Below are 26184 nucleotides of genomic sequence, written 5' to 3'. Positions count from 1 at the left end.
ATTGACATTAATGAGATTTTTAATGATACTCGCAAACATGCAACTGTAGCCATGTTTGCTATGGAGAACTCGCATACTGCTGCAAACATTTTGGATGAGTTCAACAGCAAGGTCTTTGAATGGCTGCGACCAAGAGGCCTCAGAATTGGTTTTGTTGCCACCGACAATGGCAGTAATGTAGTTAAGGCCATGGAAGATGGCGGCTATTTCAGGGTCCCGTGTTTGGCACACTGCATCAACATTGTGGTTCAAGACTTTCTGAAAAGTGAAAGCAAAGTCAGCAACTTACTGACCATTTGCAGAAGAATCTGCACGCATTTCAATCATTCTTTTAAAGCCCGGAAGCAGCTACGGGTCATTCAACGTGAGTGTAACATGCCAGTCAAAGCACTCATTCAGGAGGTACCAACACGTTGGAACTCTACGTATTACATGCTCGAACGGCTGTTTGAGCAGTACATACCACTCAATGCATATCTCATGACAAGATAAGGGGATAATGCTGTTAAAGACATGACCGTTGAGATGTGGCAATGGGACCTCATTAAATGCCTGACTGAGATGCTACTTCCTTTTGAGGTCTTCACACGTGCAGTCAGCAGGGAGGACTGTACTATGAGCCAAGCAATCCCACTGTTGTACATGCTTGAGCAAGAGCTGAAGGAGGTGTATGAAACGTACGAAGGTATGGAAGGAAAACGTGAAGCATTTAATTTTGCGAAGTCCTTAGCATGGCGCTTATCTCAGAATACAAGGATTCAAAATAAGATTTTGTCACATGAACATTACATTACTGTCACAATTTTGGATCCACGGTACAAATTATTTGTGAATAGTAATGCATTAATTCCTTTTTCTAAAGAGGATGTTTCCAAGTACAAAACTGTAATAGCCAAGGAAGCCACTGATTTCGAAAACGAACGGCTCTCAATTAGAGGCCTGCCAGTGCCAGCCCAGGACAGTGCAAGTACTACTGAGCATCCTACAGAGTCAAGTTCCTCTTTACAGCATGCGAGCAGTGCGTTTGCTTCCCAGCAGTCACCAACACAAACAATAACACCAACAGGATCTGATTCATCAGACACAAGCAAAAAAATAGCTGCTTGGTTTCTACGGAAAGGGATGGGGAAGTCCGTTGCTGCCGCAAAGCAAAAAGAGGACGAGCAAACCAGAGCACCAATGAACATTGAGCGGATGGTCCAGGCCTATCTGGATGACACAACAGAGGTGTGCATGGAGCAAAGCCCATTGGTGTATTGGTATAGGACAAGAAGCCAATGGCCACTGCTTAGCAGGCTGGCGATAAAGTATCTAGCTTGCCCTGTTGCAAGTGTCTCTTCAGAGCGTGTGTTCAGTGCTGCTGGTGCCATTGTGACTGTGAGAAGGACCAGTCTGTCGCCCAAAAGCATGGAGCGGTTAACCATGATAAAAATGAACCAGCACTTGATACCACCAGACTACAAAGTCCGTGAATCACAGCTGAAAGAGGAGAGCGAGTCGGAAGAAATAAGTATTGGGTTACAGGACCTACTTCTGTCAGAAGAACCACCAGGGTTTGAGGACGAGCTCCTCTTCCCTGACAACTAGCCCTTGCGGTGCCAAACGTAATCAACATCAACCACAGGTAAGAAGAGAAGTTTCCTGGGAGGTATACTGGAGGAGAGGCTCGTAGTACTAATAGGACAAATATAGCTTTCAGTGAGGGGCACAGCATCTATCTGTTTGCATGTTACACATGTGGTCAGTTAATAAACTATTTCAATCAAACACTGGCCGCTGCCCTGCATCTAGAGTAAACCTTGTGACGTACAACAGTAACCCCACCACAAAACAACATCATAGCATATCTGTAGAAGTTGAAAATAAATAACATTTATTCATGTATAAAAATATTCTCCTATCCCCACCCTAACCCCAACCATAGTCCAAGTCCAAAGAATGTCCCGCAAAAATAACCCCAACACCCAATTCCCACCCACCAACAAAAGTATTCAAAAAAGGGCAAATCAACAGGGTCCATTCCAATTGGCGGGTGTTTGCCCTCTAAAATCTTTCTTTCCACGCTCCTCTAATTGGGCCTCCAGCTTGGCCACCCGGAGGAGAAGTTGTTGACGAAATGCACGGCACCTACATTGGCATCCATGCTGTGAGGGGGTGGCAGATGTTGAATGGCGGCGGTGAGCGGCTGCCTGGCCGCGGCGCCGTACTCCTGCAGGTGGAGCCTTACTGGGGCCAGACGCATTGGAAGAGGCAGCCGCCCCCTCCTCCTCCTCCTCCTCAGCCTCAGCCACCAGCTTGCGGTACTCCTCCACAATGGCCTGCAGTTTCCTTTGCCGGGCCCTGGCTGCCAACTCCTTCCGCGATGGTTTTGAGGAAGGAGTATGAGTATCTATAAAAAAAGAAACAGAATTGTAACTGAAACTCTTCATAATTAATTCAACAGTACATTTCGGCATAGTAGCACTACCAAGCGCAGTACATACAATTGGTGTCTACTTTTAGTATCTATCTAATCTGTCCTCCTGCTTCCCCTGCCTGTAGCATTTGTTGAAGTTTTTTCCGGCATTATACTTGCCCTAGTACTGGGTGGCCTTGAGTACACATAAGAAGAACAAAAGTCTTTTTTGTATCCTTTTAGTTTTTCAAAGTAAGACTCTGGTTCCAGTGACAGTCTTCACCTATGATGAATGTACAAATACATTTAGGGGGCATCCACCCATTAAAAGTCAATGTCTATCCTTCCACCTCCTTCCACCCTAGTTAACTTCTTTCCCTTTTTGTTCAACACATCCCTCAGGTCATCTGATCTGACTTTTAGTCTTCTCCAAAAGTTACACAGCTGAGTTGGAGTCTGATGGAAGAGGCCTTGTTTACTCAACGCAAACTGGTAATGCTACAAAGGGTGTGTTCTTCAACCATTGTATTTTGTCCAGTACAACTTCAAATTCATAATTTCCTAATAAGTCTCATAGCACAGTGAGGAAAAAAATGTCCCCCATCCATCTAGTAATGCAAATAAGTTATGAATATAACTTACCAACGCCCACCGCTGAACTTTCCTCCCCCACTGATGCTCCTGCAGGCGCCGCGTCCTCTGTCCCCTCCTGGATGCCAATCTCTTCGCCGCTGGCCCCGTCAGCACTGGTGGTTAGTATTGATTGTGCACCTGTAAAAACAAGTACAGCTTTTTAGATGCCTGCACACCGCCCCCTATTTTACTAGTTGTACTTTTTTCACCAGGAAGGAAGATTGAAAAAACAGTTACGTATAAAATCGTTGTGGCAGTGTAACTTGTCCAAATTGCGTCCAATTTACAGCACTCACATTAGACAGAGTTTTGTTTTAATTTATTAGATGGTCCCTAGGGTCATCTAATCTACTCCTACTATAGTCTTTGGAAAGTTAGCCTGAGCCATATAACCATTTTTTGATCCGTGTCTACTGCTTTGCCCATGTTACCTTGCAGCTTGTTGCACGGTAAGAAAGACACCATTGAGGGCACATGATGAGTCTGGCATACAATTGACAAACCAGTATTGTTAGTCCATAATGTTGCACTTGTTGCCATGTGATGATGACTGCTAAAAACTGGCATAGTTGTATTCACTGTCTAACGTGCAACATTTTTCTCATAGGCAGATGAGAAGAGAAGATCGCCTTCTACGAAACAAGGGATTTGCAGAGCTTTCGAAAGATGTCTCCCACAATTCACACATTACTCTATCGTGCACTAGATGTACAAAATGTACAGTATTTTATCTTCTTCATTTTGCATGGTGGAGCAGGATGTTTCTCATTGAAATACTTCCAGGTTTCAACATTACAAAGCTTGTTAATTATTACAAAAAATAAAGTTTTTGAACTTGCACGTAGACTCTGTGGTATATTTTCAGTGTCTGGGGTGCTGGGGACTGAAACGAGTGAGTGAGCGAAAGGGTCTTCTACTCTTCTTCTTCTGTTGTGGCGTGGGTTGTGTATTAACATTGGGTATATCTAACTATCTTCGTGTGGGGGTCAGGAGTGGGACAATTGGCTATGACCGAGACACTTAGGTAGGTAGACTAGATGGTCATTGGATTATGGGTTCTTCTGACTGAGTTCTTCTGTGACCAGGGTGTAAGGTCCAACCTCCCTATCACCAACATCAACAACATCCTATTTTCTTCTTGTACATAGTTGTGTATGTGCAGAGAGAGAATAATAATAACCACAACAGTAGTAGAAGTATACTAACTGAACAAAAATTAGTAGGTAAACATCTGGTTGTGCATTTTTGTTGGTGGGAATTGAGAGACTGGAGATTACAGAGGACAACGCAAAAGACAGGAGTGGACCCAATGGCTACAGCTATTCTATCATTCAAAAGAATACCGGTCCTTAACTAAAGAGTGGCCAACAGGGCAAGCTTAGCTACACACAGTCTAATAGTAGTAGCACAGAGACTCTAGGGGCAGAGGCAGTTTGAAGGAACTGAAAGTCAGGGATGGCATTGGATAGTTACGCAAAATTTGGAAAACAAATGTAAGACCAAAGAAGGTTTTGCTAACATTGAATTACGAAGGAGCATTCATAGGTTGGAAAAAATAAGGTGCGTTAAAAAGTTAGGGAAATATAATTGTTAATAATATAAGCACTGTAGGACTTACTGGGGCCAGCAGCAGGATCCGCGGTAGAGGAGCGCGCCTCCTGTGGTTGTCCCGCCAACTCGGACCCCGTCTTCTTCTTGCCCTTCGGTGGTGCTGATCATGTAAGAAATAATAAAGAAAGAGAAACATTAAGTGCTGTGAAACAAAGACCTCATTCAAAAATCCTCTCAAACATTTTAGGGAACAACAATTCCAATAAAATTGACTTCGAAGTGATGACTACTGGCTTGCAAGATCCACAGACCGTCTACTTATAGAACACTAATCAAATGTGCCATAAACATTCTGATTGCAGAATACTAACGAAGTCAGTACCACCTGACCTACACCACCTATTCAATAATGCAGATGGGCCAATTGGTCAGTACGTTGGCATTTCAATTTTATTTTTACCTGCAAACATTACTTATTCATCAAAGAATTCTACACAATACTTGTACTACTATAATATATATTAAATTATTAATATTACTAGATACTCACCAAGCCCCACGACTTCAACACCTATCAGGTCCAACAGGTCCTGCTCCCTGTCTAGGATGTCTGCCCACCGGTGGGTCAGCTGCTGGTGGGTGCGCCGGATTCCTGAGCGACGGTAGACTGCCCGGCGCACCTTCGCCCACCGCCGGTGACGCTCCTCTGGCAGGTAACCAGACCCTGGCCTGCCGCCTGCTGCCAAGGTCAAGGGGAGGTGGCGCTGCATGAAAAAAACAAGGGCGGCCACCTCCGCCTCCCCGAAAAGATTCCGGGCCTTCACCCCTGATGGGCGCATTCTGCCGCAAGGCAGCCGGCTCTTGGGCGCAGGCGCCTTGCCCTTCGAGCCGGTTCTGCTGCTCCCCTTTGCCATGGTTCTGGGGTGGAGGTGGAGGTTGAAAAGAAAGTTAGGGGGGAGCAGTAGGAGCTTAAATAAAGGAATAAAATAAAACAGTAAAAAAGCTAAAAAAGGTGGAAAAGTAGAAATAAAATGAAAAATATAAACTTAGGGACAGAGAGAGATAGATGATAAGTAAAAAAAGTAAGAAAAACTGTGAAAAGAGGTAAGGATTGAAGAGATATAAGGTGGATAGAAAACTAGGCCCAGAACCATAGCATAGAGTGTGAAAACCAAGATGGCCGCGCCCATCGCGACCACGTGGGTAAGTTCGCGCGAGATTTCACGCGAACACGCACTTTGTCAGTGCAAACAAGTTGTTGTGTTCCCGAACAAGACGTGCACCGCGCGAACGCGTTATTCGCGACCCGGAAGAGGAAATAGGGGGCGCGGGCGGGCGGGACAATTGAAAAAACAAGATGGCCGCGCCCATAGCCCAACCACAAGGGTAAGGTCGCACGCTACAATTCCCCGAACACGCAGACAGCGCCCCGACCACGCACTACGCGCTCCCGAGCAAGAAAAACGGCTCGCGAACGGGACCAGCAGGCTACTACGCATGCTCGCGAAGCTACGCGAAGCTCGCGTAGTGCAAGAACGTCTTCGCGTAGCTTCGCGTAGCGCGACTACGCGCACTACGCCCACCCCTATGACCTCACCTTACTCACATGCAGATGTAAAAGTGTTTAAAAAGAAATTACAACAATGTGTAATGTACCTAACAATGTTTATGTGTAGGTGAGTTCAGTTGCGCCCAATTGGCGTTGAAGAAAACCTGTAAAAAGAAGACACAATAAACACATTGGTCTAAAGTTCAAGAACTAAGGACAAAACAGTTTTTCTTAGTACATACGGGTGATAGGTAGAACCCAAAATGAGGTTCAAGAAACCCTGTAAAAAAAGCATTCAAAAATTTTTTGGGGAAAATATTGAAAAGGGACAAACACATCAACACAGAGACATACAATCACAGTGTAGAAGATCTCCCTAATTGGGTGGAAAAAGAGGGAGAGGATGACAAGTCTTTTAGGCTTACTTATTGTTCTCAGTCTCATAACCTCATGAGCCTATGTGTGGTATTGGGGGGATCCTTCCATACTGCTCAGTAAAGCAACCTAAAAAGTATTAAATAGTGGGATTTAGTTTGTTTAAAGCATAAACTATCTAGAGCATCAAAGTAGTAGTTGTTATAGCTCTACTCACGGTTACTGCAAAGCTAGTCGCCTGCCTTCCCCTCAACGCTGCTCCGATGAAGTGAGCGTTTGGTTGTGCCGATACCCTATTTATACTATCCTAATTGGTAATTAGTGAGGGAAATGGAATAATTAGACTCGGAAACCTGCCCAAATACGGAGCTTTTTAGGCCTTTAGATCCGGAATTGCGCGCCCGACTGAGTTAGGAGTCGGTAAGAACCGCGCATGCGTGCATCGAACAGTGCCTTTGATGTTACTACGCATGCGCGAAGACGGATATGAACGCGCATGCGCGATGTTCTTGAACTGATCAGATATGTAGCAAGCGCGAAGCACAGTGTGAATGCGCAAAGCTCTTATACTGATCGAAAGCGCTGTTCATAACAAATAGTTGCTTAGGATAAAGAAGACATGAGGAATACTCGCAAGATTGGCATTATGATAAACAAGCAATATTGCGGGCAGGAATGCTTGAAGAGTGTGGTTATCGTAAGTCATATCTAGACACTTAATTTTTAGAAATTTAACAGACAAATAAGCCTATTAATTCGTAGGATAATTCTTGAAAAGGGCAATGTCACTAAGGGCAGGTGTTGGGGGTTCAAGGTCCCAATGGTAACAGTAATAGGAAGTTTATCAGTGATTACTTCAAAGGCCTAACAGCTAGGACCATCTCATATATTGCAGAAATTCAGTGTTTATAAGAGATGGCCTGGTGTTAATTATTTTAACAGGTTCCATGGAATGGAGTCATTGAGGCCCGCGGTATCGTTCCCAAGACGGAACACCCACCGTTGTTCTTTTTCCAAAAGTCCTACCTCTGAAGGCAACTGTTCGATCACCGTCCACTGTAATTCATTGACACAGTGTTGATGTTCAAGAAAGTGGGCTGACATTTTTGTTGTTAACTTTTTGCACCTAATGTTACTTTTGTGCTCGTTAATTCTTACTTTCACTGGTCTTGTTGTCATTCCCACATACTCTTTTCCGCATGGACATGTGATCAAATATACAACATTCTTGCTGTTACAGTTGGTAAATGTACGTTGTTCCCAATTTGTGCCATTGGAAAAAGTAAGGGTTTTGCTTTTTTTGGTAAGATGACAGTTATTGCAGTTGCCACAAGGATGGTGGCCCTGTATCCCTTGTAGTCTTGGCTGTTTTTCTCTGATTGGAGGGGGTCTTGTATGAACAAGCATGTCTTTCAAGTTCCTACCCCGTCTGTGTGCAAACAGTGGTTTCTCCAGTGATAGAGTACCACTTGTAAGTATACGCCAATGTTTGTTAACCAGTTTTGCAACCTGGTTGGTTACTGGGCTATATGTGGTAACACAAACTGTTCTATCCGCTTGGTTGTCTTTTTGTGGGTTATCTTCCAAGAGGGCCTCTCGGTTGTTGTTCCTAGCTCTTTTCATAGCTTTTTGGATCACCTGGTCAGGATATTTTCTTTGTCTCAGTTTTTTACTGAGATCCTTCGCCTGAGTTTTATATTTTGCAATGTCACTGCAATTCCGACGTAGGCGAAGGAACTGCCCGTATGGTAAGTTCTCCCTCAGGTGACGTGGATGAAAACTGTCAAACCTGATGAGGTTCAAGAAACCCAATTAGGGAGATCTTCTACACTGTGATTGTATGTCTCTGTGTTGATGTGTTTGTCCCTTTTTAATATTTTCAACAAAAAAAATTGAATGCTTTTTTTACGGGGTTTCTTGAACCTTGTGTCTTCTTTTTACAGGTTTTCTTCAACGCCAATTGGGCGCAACTGAACTCACCTACACATAAACATTGTTAGGTACATTACACATTGTTGTAATTTCTTTTTAAACACTTTTACATCTGCATGTGAGTAAGGTGAGGATATGTGCTTATCCTTGTCCTGAAGAAGGAGCCCCTGCGCTCCGAAACATGTTGACACTCTGAAATGGTTGTAATACCCTAACACGTATACTTACAACCCCACTCTGCACCTTTTTAATAATACCAGCCGAGGACTTAATAAAATACATTTTTTTTCCTACGTGCCAGGTATTTTTTAGGTAATTCACTTTCACCTCACCTCACTCACTTTTTCCTTTAGTAACACACCCCCTCACATAGTTCACTATTTAGTGCTCCTATGTAGTCGTGAGTCGTAGCACGCCGCATCCCGTAGAGGGGTGCGAAGGCCCCGATGATGAAGCATGACACCAAGGGGCCTGTTGGTGTGTGAGGGGCATTTAAACAACACTGTGTGTTCCCCATCACTTTAGGGACCACCACCACCTTGAGTGGATTCCATTCTGTTTATTCGCATTACCAAGGGAGACTGAATCCACTGACTCTCTCTCTCCCCCTCTATTTGTTTGTACCTTATTTATGAAGGCCTTGCGCCGCCGGTGCGTCACTTTTTCCCATTTTAAAAGTGGCGCACCGGCTGCGCAAGGCCTTCATAAATAAGGCCCCATGTATTTGGTCTTTAAAGAGTTTATCTCCGAGCACCTGCTTTTGCAAAATGACTGGAAAATATCTAGGGCCCGCTGAATTCCCATCGGGGATTTGGATAGAAGCAAGGTGTCATTGGCGAACATCAGGGCCGGGACCCTGCGATTCTCCAACCTGGGGGCATCTACATCCCTCCCACCAATCAAGTCATCCGCAAGACCGTTAATAAATAGACAGAAGAGGGTTGGGGCCAAAACACACCCTTACCTTACCCCTCTGTCTATAACTATAGGATCTGTGAGCTTGCCATTTTTCCCATATCTGACTTGTGCATAGTTAGATTTGTGGAGCCGCTTCATCTGATGACAGAGGTACGGAGGGACCCCCATACTTAATCAAATGGACCAAAATTTATCCCTGGGGACCTGGTCGAATGCTGATTTTAGCTCCACAAAGATCAGATAAAGGCTGCCGCCCCCCAGAAGCACTGTCTTCCAATAGAGGATTTGCAGCCTTAAAATCTGATATATTGTGGACATCCTTGCTCTAAAGCCAGCCTGATTAGGACTAAGTATGGAATGCTCCTCCATCCACCTCTCAAATTGATCCAAAAGTACTTTTGCATACATTTTTTGCGAAACATCTATGAGACTAATTGGGAAATAGTTGGCGGGGAGAAGTGGAGAGCCCTTCTGGTAAATCGGAATAATCTCTGCCCTCAACCGGTCGTTGGAATTGGCATCCCTTGAAGAATAGCATTAAATAGGCTCCAGAAGTATGGGACCCAAATAATATGTTCTTTCCTAAAAACATCACCTGGGATCTTGTCTAAGCCTGGCGCTTTTGCTGGAGCCACTCTGTTCAATTCAGCCATTATCTCTTTTAAAGAGATTTCCGGGGCATAGGGGGAAGAATGCTGAAAGCAGATTGGTATGCCCATAACTTGGCCCACTTCTTCCTCTCCCCTTGCATATAGTGATTTGAAGTGGGACCTCCAGATTTCTGCCCCAAGATTTGGCTCTATTGCTGATTTGCCCTCTTTGCAACCAGTATTTACTAGGTTCCAAAAGGTTTGCATGTTCCTTGAACATAAAGCTGCCCTCATGCTTTCCCATTTGTCACCCTCCTACTGTTTTTTTTGCAACATTGATTGTGTTTCTATAGGCTATTCGCTTACCTTTTAACATTAATTTGTCTTTTGCTTTGATTGCTGGGATCAGTGATTGCTTAGCCCTTCGACAGTCGCATTTATGCCAGGAGTGGCCCATAGACCCCTTTTGTTTGGATTTTACAACAGGACTAGGTCTTTGTGGTTATTCCAAATTTCTGCTATAACTATATTAGGGACTGTTGCGTAACTAAATTGATTGGCAACCTCAAGGCATGGAGTGACAATTTTATAAAGGGAGGCCAACTTATCCAGGGAATTATATGGCCCCCCATTTCACTCACTTCCTACAACCAGTCGGGGTTAACCTGTGCCCATTTAAATGATGATTACCTACTTGTACACTCTTAGAGCAAGGTGATATCAGCTCTAAGACTACACTAGGGCATTGTCGTCGCTATCATGTCTAGGTATAACCTTAAAATCGATCACCCAACACCAAGATTTAGTATCCATAAGGATGTAATCTAAAATGGAAGAACTTCTGGGTCTATTATAAGTGTGGTTTGCTGGGGAATCGGATTTAGTTCAGCTATTACAAGCCCTAAAAGAATGGGTCAATGTAACAGTGCAAATGTGGGTGCGACCCGCGCACGTGTTTTCTCAAAGTTCATCGAGTGTAATCGTTTTAGGGCGCAGTCCTGGTAAGTGCTATGTCCTAAAGCACTATGGGAAATGTAGTTTTACACATGCTGATATGGTATATCAAGCCCAAGACACAGCCACCATTGGGATGATAAACATCATCGTAATTCAAAAAGTAGTCAATCTTACTCTATTTTCATCTTCTTTCAAAGTTTTTTTATTATCCATTTAGTTCAAGTAGATAAAACGCGGTAACTCCGATGTACAAATGCATGTATAATGCCGAAGCCTTTGATACAGCATGTCGGATTCCCTTGTTTCGATATGCTGTGTTTAACCCAATGCATTTCGGCCATAAGGCCTTCGTCAGGGGTATCTCTGAGATAAAGAATAAACATTTTATCAGGAATTGTTTTCAAATAAACATATTCAATTAATAAACTTGACTGTGTAAAAATGCCCTCGCTGAATAAAATAATTCCTCATTACATTTAAAGCACCAAACTTAACTGCAAATTTAAACTCAACCCGTACAACCATTTTGGAATGAAAAAATCATCATTTGTTGTTAAACTCTCGTTAGACACAACGCATATGCTACATAATATCCTGTTCCTACCTTCCACATTCAATCTTGAATATAATTCGTGTTGCGCTCCTGTTAGACGAGTTCTTACATGAATTTCACCCCGCTACGGCTTATATCCCCAATGTCGCACCCCCTGTTGTCACGTGTTAATTTACTATATGTATTTCTAAACATAAACAAAATACTTATATTTGCAATATAAACCAGTTTTAAAAAACAAAATTTTCAAAAAAAGCAAGATATTTAAAAAAAGCAATTCAAGATGCCCCTCATTCAATTTGGATTAGTTAATGTCCTTTTTAATTTTGTTCGAGTGTATTTTAGTCCTCGGTGCTGGGTCGGTTTTGGACATCAAGAATACAAAACAAATGTGGGTGCGACCCGCACACGTGTTTTCTCAAAGTTCGTAGAGTGTAATCGTTTTAGGGCGCAGTCCTGGTAAGTGCTATGTCCTAAAGCACTATGGAAAATGTAGTTTTACGAATGCTGATATGATATATCAAGCCCAAGACGCAGCCACCTTTGGGATGATAAAAATCATCGTAATTCAAAAAGTAGTCAATCTTACTCCATTTTCATCTTCGTTCAAAGTTTTTTTATTATCCATTTAGTTCAAGTAGATAAAACGTGGTAACTCCGATGTACAAATGCATGTATAATGCCGAAGCCTTTGATACAGCATTTCGGATTCCCTTGTTTCATAATGCTGTGTTTAACCCAATGCATTTCGGCCATAAGGCCTTCGTCAGGGTTATCTCTGAGATAAAGAATAAACATTGTATCAGGAATTGTTTTCAAATAAACATATTCAATTAATAAACTTGACTGCGTAAAAATGCCCTCTCTGAAGAAAATAATTCCTCATTACATTTAAAGCACCAAACTTAACTACAAATTTAAACTCAACCCGTACAACCATTTTGGAATGAAAAAATCATCATTTGTTGTTAAACCCTCGTTAGACACAACGCATATGCTACATAGTATCCTGTTCCTACCTTCTACATTCAATCTTGAATATAATTCGTGTTGCGCTCCTGTTGGACGAGTTCTTACATGAATTTCACCCCGCTACGCCTTATATCCCCAATGTCACACCCCCTGTTGTCACGTGTTAATCTACTATATGTATTTCTAAACATAAACAAAATACTTATATTTGCAATATAAACCAGTTTTAAAAAACAAAATTTTCAAAAAAAGCAAGATATTTTAAAAAAGCAATTCAAGATGCCGCTCATTCAATTTGGATTAGTTAATGTCCTTTTAAATTATAGTCGAGTGAATTTTAGTCCTCGGTGCTGGGTCGGTTTTGGACATCAAGAATACAAAACAAATGTAGGTGCGACCCGCACACGTGTTTTCTCAAAGTTCATCGAGTGTAATCGTTTTAGGGCGCAGTCCTGGTAAGTGCTATGTCCTAAAGCACTATGGGAAATGTAGTTTTACACATGCTGATATGGTATATCAAGCCCAAGACGCAGCCACCATTGGGATGATAAAAATCGTCGTAATTAAAAAATTAGTCAATCTTACTCCATTTTCATCTTCGTTCAAAGTTTTTTTATTATCCATTTAGTTCAAGTAGATAAAACGTGGTAACTCCGATGTACAAATGTATGTATAATGCCGAATCCTTTGATACAGCATCTCGGATTCCCTTGTTTCATAATGCTGTGTTTAACCCAATGAATTTCGGCCATAAGGCCTTCGTCAGGGGTATCTCTGAGATATGAATAAACATTGTATCAGGAACTGTTTTCAAATAAACATATTCAATTAATAAACTTGACTGTGTAAAAATGCCCTCTCTCAATAAAATAATTCCTCATTACATTTAAAGCACCAAACTTAACTACAAATTTAAACTCAACCCGTACAACCATTTTGGAATGAAAAAATCATCATTTGTTGTTAAACCCTCGTTAGACACAACGCATATGCTACATAGTATCCTGTTCCTACCTTCCACATTCAATCGTGAATATAATTCGTGTTGCGCTCCTGTTAGACGAGTTCTTACATGAATTTCACCCCGCTACGGCTTATATCCCCAATGTCACACCCCCAGTTGTCACGTGTTTGTCTACTATATGTATTTCTAAACATAAACAAAATACTTATATGCAATATAAACCAGTTTTAAAAAACAAAATTTTCAAAAAAAGCAAGATATTTTAAAAAAGCAATTCAAGATGCCGCTCAGTCAATTTGGATTAGTTAATGTCCTTTTAAATTATATTCGAGTGTATTTTAGTCCTCGGTGCTGGGTCGGTTTTGGACATCAAGAATACAAAACAAATGTGGGTGCGACCCGCACACGTGTTTTCTCAAAGTTCATCGAGTGTAATCGTTTTAGGGCGCAGTCCTGGTAAGTGCCATGTCCTAAAGCACTATGGGAAATGTAGTTTTACACATGCTGATATGGTATATCAAGCCCAAGACGCAGCCACCTTTGGGATGATAAAAATCATCGTAATTCAAAAAGTAGTCAATCTTACTCCATTTTCATCTTCGTTCAAAGTTTTTTTATTATCCATTTAGTTCAAGTAGATAAAACGCGGTAACTCCAATGTACAAATGCATGTATAATGCCGAAGCCTTTGATACAGCATGTCGGATTCCCTTGTTTCATAATGCTGTGTTTAACCCAATGCATTTCGGTCATAAGGCCTTCGTCAGGGGTATCTCTGAGATAAAGAATAAACATTGTATCAGGAATTATTTTCAAATAAACATATTCAATTAATAAACTTGACTGTGTAAAAATGCCCTTTCTTAATAAAATAATTCCTCATTACATTTAAAGCACCAAACTTAACTACAAATTTAAACTCAACCCGTACAACCATTTTGGAATGAAAAAAATCATCATTTGTTGTTAAACCCTCGTTAGACACAACGCATATGCTACATAGTATCCTGTTCCTACCTTCCACATTCAATCTTGAATATAATTTGTGTTGCGCTCCTGTTAGACGAGTTCTTACATGAATTTCACCCCGCTACGGCTTATATCCCCAATGTCACACCTCCTGTTGTCACGTGTTAATCTACTATATGTATTTCTAAACATAAACAAAATACTTATATTTGCAATATAAACCAGTTTTAAAAAACAAAATTTTCAAAAAAAGCAAGATATTTTAAAAAAGCAATTCAAGATGCCGCTCATTCAATTTGGAATAGTTAATGTCCTTTTAAATTATATTCGAGTGTATTTTAGTCCTCGGTGCTGGGTCGGTTTTGCACATCAAGAATACAAAACAAATGTGGGTGCGACCCGCACACGTGTTTTCTCAAAGTTCATCAAGTGTAATCGTTTTAGGGCGCAGTCCTGGTAAGTGCTATGTCCTAAAGCACTATGGGAAACAGTGTTCATTTGAAGCACCAAGGTGGTCCAGGCTCGGGTCGGTCGGGCATTCATATCTGGGATTTACCAGTGCTGGTCTTCCTCATCAATGTCACCCCCAATTAAGTCCTTCAGTGGCTCATACTGGCAAGTAAAATCACCGGCAAGTACCACCAGAGTGCCATCAGTGATGGTGTGTAAGAAGCTTGACAAATGCTCAAGAGTTGATGACTCCAGGCCATAGGTAACCGGACGGGAGTAAACATTGATTAAGGCTATTCTAGTCTTGGTGGGGAAGCTCCGGATGACACAGAGTATGTCGCGTGAGGATGTGTCAATCTGTTTTGCAGTGCATCCCAAGTGCACAGCAACCCAGACACAAAGCCCTCCTGCAGGTCTTCCCCCACTTGTGGCTGCCAAATAAAAATTTGCGTAACCCAGTCTAGGGGTGTCCTCTCTAGCCCAGGTCTCCTGGAACATGCAGATGTTGTGTGCATCAATAAGGGACCCTCACTCTGGGTTGCCCTGTTTGGAAATCAAGCCAGCAATTTTCCAGGATAAAACATGGAACTTGGGTTTGTTGCCAGGGTTGGTTGTTGTAAAAACTGGAATCAGCTGCTGGCGGCCCATGGAGGTTTGTGCTATTGATGGAGGTGTGCCTGATGCAATGTGATTTAGGGGGGGCCTCTTCATTTTCTCACTAAAGGTAGCTTGTACTCCCTCAGCACTCCTTGCTATCTGTTCTATTTCCCTTGATTCCGAATTTAATTGCTGTATTGGTTCTAGTCAGTCAACGGAATCCAAGGGTGCGTATCTATTTGTAAGTGGAAGGTTAAAAAGTGGTTGATTCATATGCTCTTGCCTCCTGGTGTAATTTTGCTCATATTGGCGTCTGTGCTCTTCTCCACTGACTATCCATAGATTATTGACTGGAGCCAGTCTTGGGGGGTAAAATTTCCCTAATTGAAAGGGCCTAATGTCCCCTTCGTACCTGTAATGGGTTCGCATTAGGAGTGACCTGACAACCTGTGGGTTTCTAAAATTGATCACAATGGTTTCACCATCAAAAGCTTTTGCTCTTTGGCCCACCCACCTCACCCTGCGCGTGAATAAAATCTCACTCGCATCCTTATAGGAGAATTGAAGTTGTTTGGACAGCCAAAAAAATCAATTTATTTTTCAGCTCAAAATGCGATACCCTTTGCCCCTTTTTGAGTTCTGGCACATTTGCTAGAATTATTACATATGATGTAGAGTCGGGGAGGTTGATGCATGGTAAGTCTGAACTTCCCTCTGCCGACACATTTTGCAGATCTCGCCCCTCTCTAGTTCTGCACTTTGAACCCAAATCTTGCATATTTGTTCCCGCTTGGGAATCTTCTGCTGGGAATCTTTGGTGTCTACCAGTCTCCCACCTCCGACTTGGTTCCTGGCTTTCCAGGCTAGTGATGCTATTAGTTGGTTTATTAGATGTATTTAAGTGAGCCACTACTTCTTCCCTAATGCTCTGGGTTTGTGGAGTCGAATTAAAAGTGGTTACTAGAGCATGGTCATTTCTTAAATGGGCTTGGTGGGCTAGGGGCTTGGTCTGATGGTGGGGGTCTTTCTCCCTAGGACCTGCCTTACTAATGAAGTCATCTAGTAAGGATGCAAGATTATCTACCTTGGTGGTCAGGGTGGTCAACTCCTCCTTGATTATATTTCTTATTTCCAAATGCAGGCCCCTGACCAAATTTGACACCAACTGTGGTTTTTCTGTGCGTTCATCCACATGCCCCCCCAGCACTACATTTCCTGGTACCCCATCTTCTGCGGGATCCTTGGCCCCCTTCTTCTGAGTTTTCCCAGCTTTTGCGGCAGTTTTAACGTTGCCTTTTTTTCGAGAGTCCAGAGAGGTATCCCTAGTGAGCAAGTCCAGGGTTTGCACGTCGTGTACTATTGCCCGTGTTCTAACTTGGGACCTTGGGGGTCAGGATTGATGACTGGCAGAACAGATTGTAATTCAGTGTTAAAGGTTGGTAGGACTAAATCTGGTGTAATTGATAAGCGTCTTTCAGTCAGTTCAATCTCATTTGAAACCACTATGATGGCCTTCTGAAGCATCTTGTCGATCGAGGTAGGCTGGTGGCTTGTTGGTGATTGCGTGAATACTGCCGCTTTTTTCCCTGAGCAGATACGCCTCCCCATTTTAGTTGGCCAGCGGGGGCCCCTTGTGGGTCAGTTTGGATAGTCAATTTGGAGAGGGGACAAGAATTCAGTCACAATATAATATATTCTGCTTTGGGGGTTTCACTAGGGGCAAAATAAGAACAAGTTGTATAACTCTAAGTCATTGAGTAGTTTGTTCTGGCAATATGTGGATCAATTGTACGATGAGGACACCCACCTTAAAAAGCAGTTCCTACACGAGTCCAGAAACGGTAGGGTGATCTTACTACAAGACCAAAGGGAATGGCCCAGCCTGGTCTCCTTTAGGCTCTGACGGGCGCAGACGGGCCGGCCCTTGGCGCGGGCTTTGCCCGGGCGCTGCCCGTGTGCGTCCCGTGCTGTGGGAGGTGCTCTGTGCTTTTGTAGCACCTCCAGGCGCTAATGCAATGTCAGCGCCCAGGCTGCTGGGGGCTGTAGTTCTAGCCGTTCCCCTCATGGCACGTGGCATGGAGTAACAGCCGGTCCCTTTACGGTGTCTGGTAAAATGAAAGGCAGCCGTTCCCCTTACGGCAATCAGGTATCTCGTGCTGTGGGAGGCTCTCTGTGCTTTTGTAGCGCCTCCGGGTGCTAGTGCAACATCAGCGTCCAGGCTGCTGGAGGCTTCTGGGTGCTGTAGTTCTCCTAGCCGTTCCCCTCATGTTGCGTGGCATGGAGTAACAACCATTCCCCTCACGGAGTCTTGTGAAATGACATATATTATTCCCCTCACGGCAATAATATATGTTTTACTATTCTGTGTTCTCACACATCTCCTGATAAAATGGTACCCCACTTCTGTGGCTGGGCATGGTGCCTGTGACAGAAATGCCCCAAAACCTGACCTGAAGGCATCACATTTCACTCATCAAAATCAATGTTTTTTTTAACAATGTGGGGATATACAGATTTTGGGCCTTTGCTGTGCTGCCACCTAGGGATACCTGGCATACCCAGACATTTAAGAAAACTAGACAACCAGAGTAATCCATGGTGATGTGACTTATGTGGACCCACGAGGTTCTCTTAGCCAGAAACCCTTGCAAACCTTAAACTTTGGCTAAAAAACACATATTTGACAATTACAAGCCAGGCTGTGGGGTCCGCGGGGGGCTTGAGTCAGGAAATGGAGGAAGGATGAGACACGATTGACTGATGCATAGAAGGGATTAGAGATGGTTGCAGACTGGCTGCTACAGTGGCATGGGGGACAGTGTGGGGTGGACTGATGCATTGTATAGAGATGTTACTGTTCAGAGAAACATGAGAATTGGTTCATTTAAAAATACAGTGGAACAAGTATAGTTTTCAGCATCGGACAATTAGGCAGTGGCTTGTAGGCTAACAAGTGCTCCAGTCAATCAATGTGTAAATTCATTACTGTGATTTGTTTTTTGTTCTGATTGCTTTCTCAGTTTGAAAATGTACAAAGCCTTGAATGCTGATATGATTGGACCACACTTTGATGCTATGTAAGTGAAGCAAATTTGAACATAAGATTTTTAATTTGAAAAAACCCACACATTTTCTTTTCATTTCTGTCAGAGAGACTTTCCGAATCTACAGGGTTCCACAATTTTTTTACCATCCAGCGGCATGTCACTTGTGTGGGTGGGCCTTGCTTCAGTGTTAAGAAAGGACCCAAAATGAAACATGGACACAGCAAATTGTTTTCACTCGAAACCAACCCTTTTTTGAACTGTGGTGAGCTGTATATTTGGGTCTGTGATATGCCACATGAAAACTAGACACATGGGGAGTCCAGGGTGGTGTGGCTTGTGTGCATCCCAATATGTTTTTATCCAGAAGCTCTTGCAAAACTCAGACTTTGGCTAAAAAACACAACATTCCTCCCATTCTTTTGCAGAAATACAGGAATCTATGGCACCACCAGAAAGGCTTGCTCAAACAGCAAGTACTAATATCACTTTCAGAATATTGAACCTAAGAGTACTGGAGGTGAGCCGTAAAGCCACATAAAGGCACCAACCCCTTAAGGGTCCATTCACATGCCTTTCACGCAGTACACACAGTCATTTATAACTCCAAGCAATTAACCAATACAACACAGCATAAAATTCACATCAACATACCGCTGCCCATCACATTTATAATCCACAGGACTAAATCACCAATCACAAAACCTCTCTCCCAGTCACCGACCAACTTTTATACAAACACATCACAAGCACACGTCTACACACATTTGGCCATACATTTCGGTTGATGCCTCAACAAATTTTACATCCCAAATTAAAAGAAAGCTAGACTGAGTTGTTACTACCTGTCAAGTCACACAGCATGTACATCTTGATGCCATAGCGAGGTCATTTGCTCTGTATGTACTGCCTGACAAACAGCCTCCCTTCATACAGTATCAAGGATTCACCAATGGTTGTATTCTTTCAGGAGTATAAATCTTTAGAACCCTGGCAGACAAATGTTCCACAACAGACAGTCTTTTAAACAACCTGTAATGGTCTGGATGCTCCCAGGGCAATGAAGTAGAGTTTTTATTGAAATGCAGTACACTGCAATACCAAAAATTGATCTCTGCTCATGATCAGTGCAAAGCTAGGATCTGCTCAAACTGTGCAGGTAAACCAGTAGGGCTGCAAGCTTCATTTGTGCACTATCCCTATGTTGAGCATAAGACCCAGACTTTTTGTTTTCAGCTCCCATTTATTATGGAACACACATGCAGCAGAGACAATTTTAGGAGACAGACAGCTAAAGTGAAGCAATATCAGAGTCAGACACGGACAGTAAGTGGTTCAGGCAAAGTAATAAGTGTCACCCATCATCAAACCAGATAGCTAACCAACGATTTACAAAGCCAATAGATGTGCTGTTCCTTGTCAGCAATTCTGCTTTCTCAAAGCTTGTTTTGTTGTGGTATTTACATAACGTTTTTGTCTTGGCACCTGATGGCATACAATAAAATTCCCTGAAAGCAAAAATCTGGCTTTGATCTAAAGAAGCTCAGAATGACTTATTAGGCCCGGGACCTAAGGAGCCCTACTTTGTGTATGGACAAGTTCCTTGTGAAAAGGCAGAATACCATCCCTCACAGTATAGCTAGCCTATGGCTGAAGTCAACTGACTCATTAACCCATGCAGTAGAGGTCAGAAGAAAAATGTTGATGGCACAACACCATTGGATAGATGTAGAGGCCTGGTTGCATTCTCTTATCAGTACATTATATTTATTTTAGTAGAATCAAAAGGTCATGGCTAATGCTGCATGTAAAATATAGCCCACATTTCAGCATTGATGAAGTTTGGAATTTGGAAAGGCACTCTCTATAGGTGTTTTGCAGTTTTGCAAAGTATGGAAGACTGCACATATTTATGCATGTATGTTATGTTATGTTAGGAATATTTATAGAGCGCCTATCACCGCCGGTCTCTACGCGCTTATTTGAGATCGCTGTGGTAAAATCAGGGTAATCAACAGAAAAAACATAACATGGGCCCCACACTCCCTGTTGGTCCAGTCGATTAGGGCCATTTTGTTTTCCCATGGGTAAGAGGAGGGCAATAGACCCTCCTTGGTTCCCCAACACCTACCCCAGGAGGAAAACAAGCAAACAAATTGCCACCACAGGGGATCATCCCAGCTGACATACAGGCTAACGCCCTAAAGAAGTGGACATCATTTTGATCTCCCCTGGGAGCCAATCCCATCCTCTTGGGGGCATGATCGCACCCCCTAAGGAGACAACAAATTCAAATAAAAAATACATTTGACCCCTAAGGCGATTGGCCCAATTGCCTGATCGGCTGACCCCTTATAAATATGTTTACCATTTTGTTTTCCCCTGGAGGGGCGATAGGGCCCCCAGGGGAAAGCACACATTGCAGAAAAATATTATGGCCCTCCCAGGGGAGTTGGTCCATATACAAGAGGGTGCACCCCCAATAAACAATAGAAATGCCCAATGCTCAGTAGTATTCCTGCTTGTGGATCACAGCGCGTCCAAAACCTGCAGGTCAAACAAGGGGAGGCTGCCTTTGCAGTGAAAATCCCACTGGATGTGTGAGAAGCATTCTTCCTCACTGCTGTGGTGGGGGTTTGTGAAATCAGCACACTGCGGCTGGCAGGAGAAGGGTGGGGGTGAAGCAGAAGGGATTCAGCTTCAGCCTTAAGCTTCAATTTGGAAAAAGGAAGCCTCCAGTGAAGCACTGAAACAGGGACAGGCTGGGAACAGAAACCGGCAATGGCAAACTGCTCGACAGGCCCCCCAGAGAGGGGGCGGTGCGGCCGAGCTGTTTGCGAGGGCTGTTTTTGGCTGATTTTGTTACAGGGTGCCGATATTGCCAACTCCCAGTAACAAAAATGGCCCCCTAGGGGCCGAAAACTGCCCATCACCCTGGCAGCCCACCGGGGAAATGCCCGGTGCCCGCTACAGCAGTCCGGCCCAGCCCAGGAGTTTGGCTTCTTTTTAATCCTCACCAGCATCTGCTATTGGCCGACATCTGTACTAGGGAGGAAGTGCAAGTGTCAGCTGGTGACTGATACATGCACTAAAGAGTTTAAACATCAACATCATACAAAGACTGTTCAAGTGTATAAGATACCCTCAACCAAGTAAATCAGTAGAACACAATACAACAAATCATCAGAAGCTGCATCAGGCACCAGTCGGTGGTGGTAACCTCTGAAACAGACTGCTGAAAGTGCTGCAAAACCTAATCGAAGAATGTGTGCTCATCAAGCCCAGATCACATATCATTAACACTGGACATTTGGAGAAAAGTGCTGCTTCGTGTCAGAAGTCAATCTAACTTTGAAGAAAACCACTCGTAGAGCAAAGGTTTGAATGGCTTAGCTATTGTACAGCATAAAGCTGAAAAACTTGGTTAATAAAAGAACTAAGATGATGTCTTGCCTTGTTTGTGTAGTATTTGTCTGCTCAAGAAATTACCACAATACATGTACATCAAATTTTCTCAAAGTTTTTATGATTGCCATATTTTATGTTCATGTATTTTTCCTATATCTCTTCTTCATTTATCAATTTGCACCAAGATTTCTTTTTTATTGCTTAAAAGTCTTTAAATTTGTATCCCATTGTATTCTGTTTTGACACCTGATTTTCTCATTTTATTACTATCAAATAAAATTCTTTTGAACTTAAAAAAAAACTACTGTGACTGTATTGGACTTGAGAACATCTTGGAACCGATCTCTTTAGAGTGGTGTGGTTTGAGGTTCACATTTAGAACACAATTTCTAAGTAATGACCTGGTAAGCCGACCAAATACTTGCTCACACACAGATTCATTATTATGGTGTTAATGTTCTGTTTACTTATTTATTTATTTCATTACTTGAGGCAAGGAGAAAGCTTTTCCAACAGAAACCCTGTTCATGGTAACCAGTCTGTTTAAAAGACTTTATGTACAGCAAAACAAATACAAGTTAGATTAATAAAATGAAATCACCAACGAACCAACGTGTTAATGTTCTGTTTACTTATTACCCTATATTAACCCTCAGCGCGACCCAGGAGCGACCCCAAAAGCGATCGGAGGACCTACTGAAGGGAGGGAAGAGAGCAGAGAGCAACGGGAAGAACGACGGCATTCAACAAAATAAACGGAGTAAACTGACCTGGTCACTGAACAGCAGGAGCACCTTCAGGCCGGCGAGTAATTGGATGGAGGACGATGATAGACGAGCAGAAATACAGAGGCGGAAAGGGAGGCGTCTGATGCTGTCCGGTGTCGCTCTGGGCTGCGCAGGACTTCGCCAGGCTGAGGACATCGGCGGAATCCCCGGTGCTGAGGATCGTGACCCGGTAGCTGGGGTGAAAGCGCTGAAAGGGAGAGCGATCTCGGCGAGAGTCAAGAAGGTACATGCCCATGCCCTGCGCGACCCTATCTCCACTGCCCCCTGCACGCGAGGGAAAGTAACCGAGGAGGAAGGAACCGGGAACGACCAAAGCGGCGCGCCTGACCCTAAAATGGCGGCCGCTTAAGACAGTCGCCCGTCGGGAATTGTCAACAAACACGGAGGACCAGCCAAAATGTATATAATAAGAACACCATGTTACTGATTGGTGAGGGGACACTGAAATATGCTTTAATGCATCAATAACCAACACAGTGCCGGATAAGGAGCAACTAACAGAGAAATAGGACTAATCGACCAGGGAAGTGGAACACAAAGCATTGGAAAGAGAGAAAGTCCCTCTGCCCTCTTAAGGTTAACAACAACGGCGGCCATCTTACAACGTCCTAGTTCTTGATATCACTCAACCCAATACATAACAAGTACTTAACAAGGATCAGTGAGCGAGTTAGCGTCTACCATCTTTATGAAACCCTACGTTGAAGAGATAACAGAGGAATAACTGGTTGATATTGAGGCAATATCTACTACTCAACAAACACTTATCTAGACACTCCTAGTTCTGGAAAGGAAAACCAGAACTAAACAACGCCGGCAGGGATCCTACCCTGAATCAAAAAGAAACCATGCAACACGAAAATAGAATGAATGAAAGACACCTAGAGACTGTTGGCTTAAATGCCCAGAATATAAAATATCCGCCTGATCTCACCAAAAATGCAGCTAAGAAGTTCAAACACGACACACTGAGGAAAAACCCGGACACACTTTTCTCAGATCTATATTTCAATGTAGTGAAAGGTACGACAATGAACGACCTCATATTCTACACAAATAAAACAGCGAAATGGCGCAATGCCTTCACAAAGCTGCTGGCCATTAAAGCTACGAAAAACATCCCACATGGCACAAAGATGATGACTTCACCATCAACAAGATGCAGAGCCGAACTAAGCATCTCCATATACAAATCCGGAATTGTGCTAGTACAAGCAGCAAATCGAGAACTAGAGAAATTTGACAGGATATTCCAAACGATAAAAGATTCACTAGAAGACCCAAGATACCAATTCCACCCGACCCCAACACTGAACACTCATGACATCCACAATAACAGTACCAGAGGCACCTGTAGAACTAAGGGCCACCAACACGCTCAAAGCCCTAACCCGGAAGATATACCTGAAATAGTAATGTCAGTACCAGAGAACACGACAGTTACGACAGAGAGATCTACCTATCAAGCAAATAATGAACAAGACCAGCTTCAAAGTGAAGAGCCGCCCTTGTCTCCAAACGTTGAGACTTCCAATGTAGTGCATACACCGGCCACGAATATAATACCCTATGATAACCAGGAATTGGATGAGGCAGAAGATACCAATCGTCCTACACCGCTATCTAGTACAATACTAGCGTTGAACGGACCCTCTTCCACTAATGCGCTCTCAACAACACGTAACATAGCCAGCGCAGAGGACATTTCCAATAGAATGAAAACCATCAATCAAACAAAGGATTCAAAGAAAAGGGCTGCGGAACTTAGAACAGATCCAAAACGAAGACGAACAAGATACAAAGGCAGGATAAACAGAACAGACATACCTAAGAAATCTATCCAGAACAGGAGAGACATTAAGGAACTTCAGAAACAAATGAACAAGCTGACACAAATCACTATTAATACCTTACAGGTGATTGAAAAGATAGGGACAATGACGGAGAGCATTCACTCAAAGGTCGAGCATATCCAGAACCTCGGACTCTCCTCACAAAGAATCAGTAATGAGACTAACATGCTTGCAAAAAATAGAGACAACCGTCCAGACAGGACAAAATCTTTATCAAAGGAGGAGACTCTGGCATTAATCCGAACATATGAACCACTGAACCACATGGAAGAGGAAAGAATTGAAACAGTTCCACTCGACAACAACAGAACATCGAGAAAGAAGGATAGAGCATCTAACCCTCACAATTTACAACACATACAGCTAACAACAACTGAATCCGAAAATATGAACCTTAGTAACAAAGAAAATCCACTGACATGTCTTCTACTCAACTGTCGGTCGGCAACCAAACATGCATCGGACTTAGCGGACCTCATCATCAACAAGGGCATTGCTCTGGCAGTCCTCACAGAAACATGGCTTACGGAATCTTCATCCCCAACCTTGGACCTCTTAGTACCACCTCAATTTAACATCTTGAGACTGGATAGACCTAAAAAGGTAGGGGGAGGCATAGCTTGCATTTACCGATCTGATATTGAGGTCAAACAAATTCAAGCAGACCCTCTAGAAGCAAGCGAATACCTAGGTCTTAATATAAAATATACTAATAATCAAAGATGCAACATGCATACGTTTTACCACCCACCAGGGGACAATGCAAAGTTCACAGAGGAGTTAATGGAGATCATAACGGCCAACTCTAACAGCGAAACCAAAAACATATTCCTAGGCGATTTCAACTTACACTGGGAGGACGACAATGATAAACTGGTCAACACGCTTAAAGATTTCCTCGTCGAGCTAAACCTCTCCCAAATGTGCACACAGCCCACACACTCGAAAGGAGCGACATTAGACTGGATTATCTCCAGGAACAAAGATACAACCATCCTCTCCATAACCCCATGCGACTGGTCTGACCATCATGCTATAATATTCGGAATACCCATAATGGAAAAAGGCAGGACCAGACAACCCTTCCAGTCCAAAAAATGGATGCGGGACACAAAAAAAGCAAATATGGAGCTATTGGTTGAAAGCTGTGAAAGAGACCTAAAGCCACCGAACAACATGAAAAATGTCAATGAGATGACCGATCATTACATAACGGCGGTGGAAAATATCGTCAATGACACCATACCATTAAAACTGAAAAGAGTCACGGAGAAGACAAAAAATCCATGGTTTAATGAGTCACTAAATGAAGAAAGACGCAAATTGAGGATGGCCGAAAGAAAATGGAGACAACACCCTTCATCCCCTGAGCTGACAGCCCTCAGAAGTATCAGAAGCCAATATAACAAAAAGATCATCAACTCAAAAAAGGAGTTCATAAGATCTGAACTAGACAATGCCAAAAACAGACCTCGAAAACTCTTTGAAATACTAAAGCAACAATCGAACAAATTAGCCAAAACCGGTCAAGAAAACATAAAAACATCCCTAAAATGCGATGTCTTTTCTACATTTTTCACAGAGAAGGCCAAATCGCTAGAAGCAGAGCTCAAAAACGCCGTGGCGAACCTTCCCATCGAACGACTGCATGCGAGCGATACCGTCTGTTCAACGGAGTGTACTATT

Source organism: Lissotriton helveticus, chromosome 6, assembly GCF_964261635.1.
Source record: "Lissotriton helveticus chromosome 6, aLisHel1.1, whole genome shotgun sequence".
Taxonomy (NCBI): Eukaryota; Metazoa; Chordata; class Amphibia; order Caudata; family Salamandridae; genus Lissotriton; species Lissotriton helveticus.
This window is presented reverse-complemented; position numbering follows the sequence as displayed.